This window comes from Hylobates moloch, unplaced genomic scaffold, assembly GCF_009828535.3.
Source record: "Hylobates moloch isolate HMO894 unplaced genomic scaffold, HMol_V3 SCAFFOLD_4, whole genome shotgun sequence".
In the NCBI taxonomy this organism is placed as follows: Eukaryota; Metazoa; Chordata; class Mammalia; order Primates; family Hylobatidae; genus Hylobates; species Hylobates moloch.
The window spans coordinates 155,935,043-155,942,839 of NW_026652279.1; the positions used below are offsets into that span (position 1 = coordinate 155,935,043).

At 40.5% G+C, this 7,797-nt stretch overlaps 1 protein-coding gene across 2 annotated transcripts in view; it reads right to left on the reverse strand.

Annotated features, from left to right (window-relative positions):
• ABCC4 (ATP binding cassette subfamily C member 4) overlaps nt 1-7,797 on the reverse strand; it is a 287,148-nt gene that overhangs the window by 32,653 nt on the left and 246,698 nt on the right. The window lies entirely within an intron of this gene.

Consider the following 7,797-nt stretch of genomic DNA (forward strand, 5'->3'; position numbering starts at 1 on the left):
TCTTACTTAAATCCATACTATCAATTTAAAGGAAAATATTAAGCAATTATTTATGTTTAGTTAGCAGCATTACACAGAAGAAAATAGTATGTAAATAAGAATATTTTTCTTTGTTACGACATACCAAATACAGATTTCATAATGAGTAAAATTTCAATCAAAACTTGTTGAATGAGAATGATTTAATAAAACATTAACTGATTGAACCTATATTTTTCTTTAAAACCAGCAGGTAATTTGTTAACAATGTCTGTTTTAATATGCCAATGTGTTTTATACATGTTGTTCATTTTGGTTTCTAATTCTGCTTTCATCCACTTGCCAAATAAGAAACAATTATATTATCTTCAAAAGGTAATAAAAGTGCTCATCGTAGTCACATACTGCAAGAGCAGATAAGAGTCAAATTCCTTATCATTTCTGATAGATATTATTATTTAAAGTACCCTCCTCCATGTAATGAAGTTAGTAAACTAATCTTATAAATAAGTGTTGTAAAAACGTTTGCAGGCAGAATATTTCAGAGTAGAGATTTATGGTAGACATACACTCTTCATGTAAAATATAAAAGATTTAGTAGCCTAAGTACATATTTATCGATGGTATATATTTTAAAATGTCATTTAGTACGAGTTTTAACCTCCATTGTTAGCAAAACCAACGCTCTGTTCAACGTATTATTTTAAATGAAGCCCTAGATCAAACCTGTTTTTCATTAGGGTTTAAAGGTCATACTTTTTAAAAATCTTTGTGCCATACTGAGTAGTAATTTTGTCCTCATTACTCACATAAGACAAGCTGATATTAAACATGTGACCAGGCTGGGTGTGGTGGCTCATGCCTATAATCCCAGCACTTTGGGAGGCCGGGGCAGGTGGTTCACCGGTGGTCAGAAGTTCAAGACCAGCCTGGCCAACATGGTGAAATCCCATCTCTACTAAAAATACAAAAATTAGGCAGACAGGGTGGGGTGCACCTGTAATTCCAGCTACTCAGGAGGCTGAGACAGGAGAATCACTTGAACCCAGGAGGTGGAGGTTGCAGTGAGCCAAGATAGTGCCACTGCACTGCAGCCTGGGAGACAGAGCAAGACTCTGTCTCAAAACAACAACAACAACAGCAAAAAAAACCCCACCACGTGACCTAAAAATGGCCACTCTGAATCAAAGCATTTAGTGCAGTAAATTGATAATCCCTCAGCAGGACTGCAAGACTGAAAATTACAGTCTTCCTAGAGCTTTCATATAAACTTCTGGAAGACAAGCCTCTCATTATCTCAAGAAGAAACTCTATCCACCAACCTTCAGACACTTAAAACGACCTGGGACCAAGACAAAAATCGCATGGGGAGTTACAAACCAGCAGGACAAAGCACAATACTTTACCCTAATCTTGTCCCAAACCAGGAAACTTCCCTCTCTTAAAATATACACTGCACAGTAGTTAGCCACGACTGCTGCTGCCTGGTGTCCTCAGAGCTATGTGTGCATTTCAAATCCTGAAGACCTTGATTAAGGGCAGCTCATCTCCCTGTGTCAAGAATGAGGGAATCACCTGAAGTCACTTTAAATCTTGGTTTCCCTTCTTTTTTTAAAAAAACCCTGTAGCCTCTGAATGAACTGATCATCATCCATTTTCAGAAGAAAAGAACATTGTTCGCCAACAAAGGAAAAAGAATTTAAGTCATGTAAAGTCTTCTTTAGATACAAAAAGGTCACCAGCTCCAGGGAGCAGTTCCATGGCCTTAATGAAGACTTCAGTGTGCAGAAACAAAGGACCGACTGCATTAGGCCAGAATCCAATTGTATTTCTTTACTAGTAACTGCATACCTACCTCTTTTCCCTTTGAATTTTGTTCTCAAAAAGAAGAAAAAAAAAAAAAGGAAAGAAAATCAGGTAATAAAAAAAGAAGTCTTAAAGAGACACACTCTGGTTAACCTTTTCAACTTACTGAAGAAAATTCAGGGAGTAGAAATACCAAAATAGCAGAAGTCTGAGCAGTGGGCTGCTTAAAAACTACTTAGTTTTTGCTTTGAGAGAAAAACAAAAAAGTCCATCAAATATGAAAAATGAATCTGTTTAATCCTAACAAAGATTATAGCTGTTGATGTATGCAACCGTTAGGGTGCTATCATAAATGTTGAATTTGCATGAAGTTATTACTCTTTAGTTGAAAACATTTATTTGTGCCAGTAGGATTGGAAGGTTCTAGGAGTAAATAATCCATCCTAAAAAAAGTTTTGAAATCCATTTTTCCAGATCCTTCAGTTAAGCAAACTCTTGTCTGAGTTATAGTATCACCTTGGTGTTCTCCTTGGGAAGTGCACTTAACTACCCTGTGTCATGAACACAAAGGAAGCATATATTTCAGCTAACTACTCTGTTTAGGGAAATTATTTAGGAAGTACTTTCACTGTTTGCTTCTTCCTGAAATTTTGAATACAAATTGAGGGGTACTTTTTTAAGAATTCAGTATTTTTTTTTTTTTTGAGACAGAGTCTCCCTCTGTCGCCAGGCTGGAGTGCAGTGGCGCAATCTCGGCTCATGGCAACCTCTGCCTCTGGGGTTCAAGCGATTCTCCTGCTTCAGCCTCCTGAGTAGCTGGGACTACAGGTGCGCACCACCACGCCCAGGTAATTTTTGTATTTTTAGTAGAGACAGGGTTTCACCATGTTGGCCATAATGGTCTCAATCTCTTGACCTCGTGATCCACCCTCCTTGGCCTCCCAAAGTGCTGGGATTACCGGTGTCAGCCACCGCGCCTGGCCCAGTATTTATTTCTTAAAGTGACTCCAGGACTGGCCCCTGACTGTGTATGTCATCATTTCTGTGCCCCAGTTCTTTCCCAGGTCGTTGCTGCTTACTCCTAACCACGAATTTGAGCTGCTAATGGTGTGGTCAAGAGTGACAGACGACCCTGAACCATAAATGAAAGGGATAAGCCAGGAAGAGAGAGAACACAGAAACTCGTGCTCCACACAACCCCGGGAAGCCATGCAGGCCAGACTAGCCCAAACATGGCCATTCAAAGAAACGGCACTTGGTTCTGCTTTTGCTGTGTTTGCTCCAAACTTCCTAGATTCCCTACATCAGGGTGTGGTGACACAAGCCATTTGGCTTTCCACTCATTTCTGAGGAAGAGGGGTGTATGCTTTCTGCACTGCAGACCAATAGCCTTCATGTAACCTCAAGTCTCTGGCCTTCTCCACCCTCTTAGCCAGTGAGGCCTTGGAAGAAAAAGGGTTCTGAGCTCCCACAAGGTAAGGCTTGGAGGATCTTCTGACGCTCATTAGCCCATGACACGTAAGTGAATACACTCTGTTTCCAAAATGATTTTCTTTTAGTGCTTAGTGTCACTTAAGGTTTTGGAAAAAATAAAAATAAAAATAAATCACAAATGATTCAGTCTTTCAAAATGACCTAACTGTCCAAATGACAAAGTTCAAAGAAAAGATACCTTTCGACTTTGCTGTATATTTGCTCTCTTTGGTTATGGCTTCTGGGAACCTTTTGTAACTTGGGTAGACAGAAAAACAAAGAGTACTTTGGGAGGCCGAGGCAGGCGTATCACAAGGTCAGGAGATCAAGATCATCCTGGCCAACATGGTGAAACTCTGTCTCTACTAAAAATACAAAGATTAGCTGGGTGTGGTGGTGTGCACCTGTAATCTCAGCTACTCGGGAAGCAGAGGCAGGAGAATTGCTTGAACCCAGGAGGCAGAGATTGCAGTGAGCTGAGATGGCGCCACTGCAGTCCAGTCTGGCAACAGAGCAAGACTCCGTCTCAAAAAAAAAAAATAAAGAAAAGAAAAACAATGAGTAAAATGTCTGATGAGACATCATGCTGTCCAACACACACTTACTGAAAAAAAATTGAGTTGCACAGTTCTGAGTTCGGATTCTACTACTTATTAGCTGTTCATCTCCAGATAAGTTATTAATCTCCCCGAGCCTTAGTTTCCTTCCTGGAGAATGGGGCTAACTTGACACACCCTGCAGGGCTGCAGTGACAATCACTGTGTCATGAAGCTCCTTGCACGGTGCTGCCAGACAGCAGGAGCCCGGCCAAGCAGGGCAGCACAGTGAGGCACGCTGTTCTTCAAATGGCAGGTGCAACCAATGGATCATGAAATCACTTTTGTGGCTCGTGACCATCATTATGTCTTTTATATGAACCAGAATAGAATGGATATAATAGAAAATATCAGGGCGCAGAAGCACGGAGTAATATCGTGTTGTGAGACTTTTGTTTCTGTGCATGTGTGTGCACCTGCACGAGCCCACACTAAATGATGTTGCAAAGCAGAGTTCCGATCGGGGATTGCGCCAGCCAACATGGGTTTAAAGTCCCTAGGAGAGGGTTCAGGAACTCAGGATCTGGCATTGGGATTCGCCGTAAATTCCATTTGAATCCTGACTCTGCTGTTTACTTGTTAAGTGGGTTAAGCTCTCTGTGACTCAGTTTGAAAATGGTGTCAAATGAGGATGACACAGAATTGCTGTGAGGACGAAGTGGGAGATGGCAAGGAAAGAAGCTAACCATGTTAAGGATTCTGCAAATGTTAGGAATTCTCACTACTTGTGTAACTTGTCTGGGACGCAACAATCACTAAAGCACTGGATCTAAGAGGGACAAGCCCCTGTTTTCACGCAGGGCTGAGAACCAGTGTCGGCTGCCTTCTCGCGAAATGCAAAGCATTAGAGGGGTACTGAGAGTGGTCAGGAATGCCGCTAAGACCGGGGTGGGGGGAAAGCCGGAAAACGAAGTGATAGCCTCACCTTTTGTTCCTTGTGAGAAAAACATTAGATTTCTCTCTTAGGCTTTTATTATGCACATTTTTTGTTTGTTTGTTGCTGCTTCACTATTTAAATTCACATAAACAATTTGGTTAAAGGAATTCACCAAGGATCACAAAAATAGAAATAGAAGTTAATGAGCCAAGTCCTTCTAGAATAGCGAGTAGCAATAATGCCCTAAAGGCCCGCACCCCAATCCTTAATTAGAAATAGTTACTATTGAGCATTCCTCAGAACCCAGAGTAGGGCCACAAACATGTTCTCATCTCGTAAAATCTTCACAACAAATCTGTGAGTTAGTAATTACTAGGTTTGATTTAAGGATGAGGAAACTGAAGCTTGGAGGCTAAGTGACTTCATTGAGGACACACTTCTATCAGGCAGTGCTGGAATAAAATTGTGGGTCGTGCTGACGCTTAGAAGATGCTCTGAAAGATTCTATTCCAGGCAGTCTGCTGAATGATTTCCTAGGTCGCATTAAGTATTGCACAGTCCCTCTAGACTATGTTTCTCTTTTTCAACCAACATTGAGCCTTGGAGACAAAGCCATACAAAGTTAAAAAAGAAAGGTTCTCTGTTTACAATGCCTGGAGATCAGGATCTACATGGATACAAAGCTTAGCAGTGTTTTGTAAGCATGCTCCCTGGACTACATACATAGAGCATTTGCTCAAAAGTAGGGTGGAAACTTATGGAACTGAACCAAAACCTGGTGATGTCAAGGTATATTTAGTGTTTGCTCAGATGTGCTTCCAAAACATTACTGGCAGAGCCAAGAATCATCTAATGTTACTTCTTTATTTAGAGTTCTTTTATGTACACAAGCACACAACTATTTCTTATTAAGAATTCATTCAAAGTAATGCAGGGCACGTTCCTAGAACCTTTCATCCAAGGATATAAAAGTACTTTACAGACATGCCCATTATCTCTGCTAAGTAAACCTCATTTGGCCCATTTTTGAGACGGGCATAACCAAAATATAAAACTTGAGAATTTATACTCTCATTTTCTACTGTAAGCACTAAGTCATGCTTCTAACAGCCAGAGGGAATCTAACATGCTAAACATTTCTTCTCATTTTATCCTGAAAGGGATACTTTTTTTTCTTTAAATTAAAAATAAAAATTGTGGTAAAATACACATAGCATAAAATTTACCGCTTTTGCCATTTCAAAGTCAACATTTCAGTGATCTCAAGGACATTCACATTATTTTGCAGCCGTCACCACCATCCATTCACAAGACGCTTTTCATATGACAAAACTGAAGTTCTATGTGAAATACTGTAACTCCCAATCCCCCACCTTCCCTCAGCCCCTGGTGACCACCCTTCTCCTTTGTGTCTCTGTGAATTTGACTAGTCTATGTACCTCATATTAGGGAAGCATCTAGTGTCTGTCCTTTTGTGACTGGCTTATTTCACCTAGCATAATGTCTTTAGGGTATATCTGCATTATAGACTGTCAGGATTTCCTTCCATTTTAAAGCTGAATAATTTCACATTGTATGGATAGACCATGTTTTATTCATCCACTCATCTGGCGATGGACACTTGAGCTATTTCCACCTTTTGGGTACTGTGATGATCATGGATGTACAAAACTTTGAGATCCTGCTTTCAATTCTTTCTGGAAGTGGAACTGCTGGATCATGTTAGCTCTCATTTTTTGAGGAACCTCTATACAGTTTTCCAAAGTGGCTGTACCATTTTACATTCCCACCAACAGTGCACAGGGTTCCCATTTCTTCAAATCCTCAAAATTACTTCAGAGTAATTCCAATTGTTTTAGAGGTCAGTGCTAGGATAGCCATAACCGTACTTGGTCTAAGATAAAAATCACATTCTCCTTCCCGTCTGGTGGCACGTTCTCTATGCTTCCTAATAAACGGGCATTGAAGAGTTGTTTATATCCACATGCCCAGAAAGCTCATTTCTGCCTGGGTTTTGCTCTTGTCTCCTCTCTGTGTTTCTCTTCTCCAGAATATGTGTGTGTGTGTGTGTGTGTGTGTGTGTGTGTGTGTTCCTCAGCTCCCCTCAATGACTATAGAATGTTAAAAAAAAAAAACAAAACCCACATTAAAAGAAAACAAACAAAAAACCCAGCCATGTCTGGAGTTGAATATGTGGAGGTGTTAAAGTGAAGGACAGGATGGAATTGTGAGGCCCGATGGAAGCCATGAGGCCCCACGGCTGCAGACCCCATGCTGATGGGGACAAGGTCTATGTTGCTCATGCCTATACACCTGGAGAATAGTAATTACTCAATGAATACTTTCTGAATTTAGGTTAAATATGAACCAAAGCAATGACAGGAGCTCTTATTGTACAAATAATCCAATCTCTAGAACACTCCTTGAGAGTCCCTTCTGCGAAGGAGAAGAAAAGAAAATAGAATCAGAGTCCGGGAAAGGATGGCCAATTTAACCCTCCACCATCAGAGCAAACACTCACTGGGTCTTTGTGAAATACACCACACACTCTCACAACGGTGATCGTAAGAAAGATGAAGTAGAAGTGCAGAGAGATGGAATTCCTTCTCTCATGTTCTTCCTTGCTATTCTGTAACAACCCCCTGGTTAAAATCATTCACCAAGAGCTAGATTCTAAAAGTCACTGCAAAGCAACTATAAGCTTTTTAATTCTCACAGCCCACAGTTTCACAGAAAGCCCTTCATGGAGGTAATCACCTTTGAGAAGGTAGCTTTAGTTCCTACAGCAAAATTCCAACATTAAGACACTTAAAATCCACACCTCCCCACAGAAACCTCCCCAGTGCTAAACAAACCATGCATCATTTTGTTCTTTATGGTTATCAGTGGATAAAACTGTGGCATCTTAGTATGGAAATCTATCTGGGTAAGTTATTAAATGTCACACACACACACACACACACACACACACACACACACACACACACAGAAATGAACAAAGCCGGGTATCTGATGAAAATACCTGTTGAAAATATCTGCTCATAAAAACATGCTCTATTGGGTGGA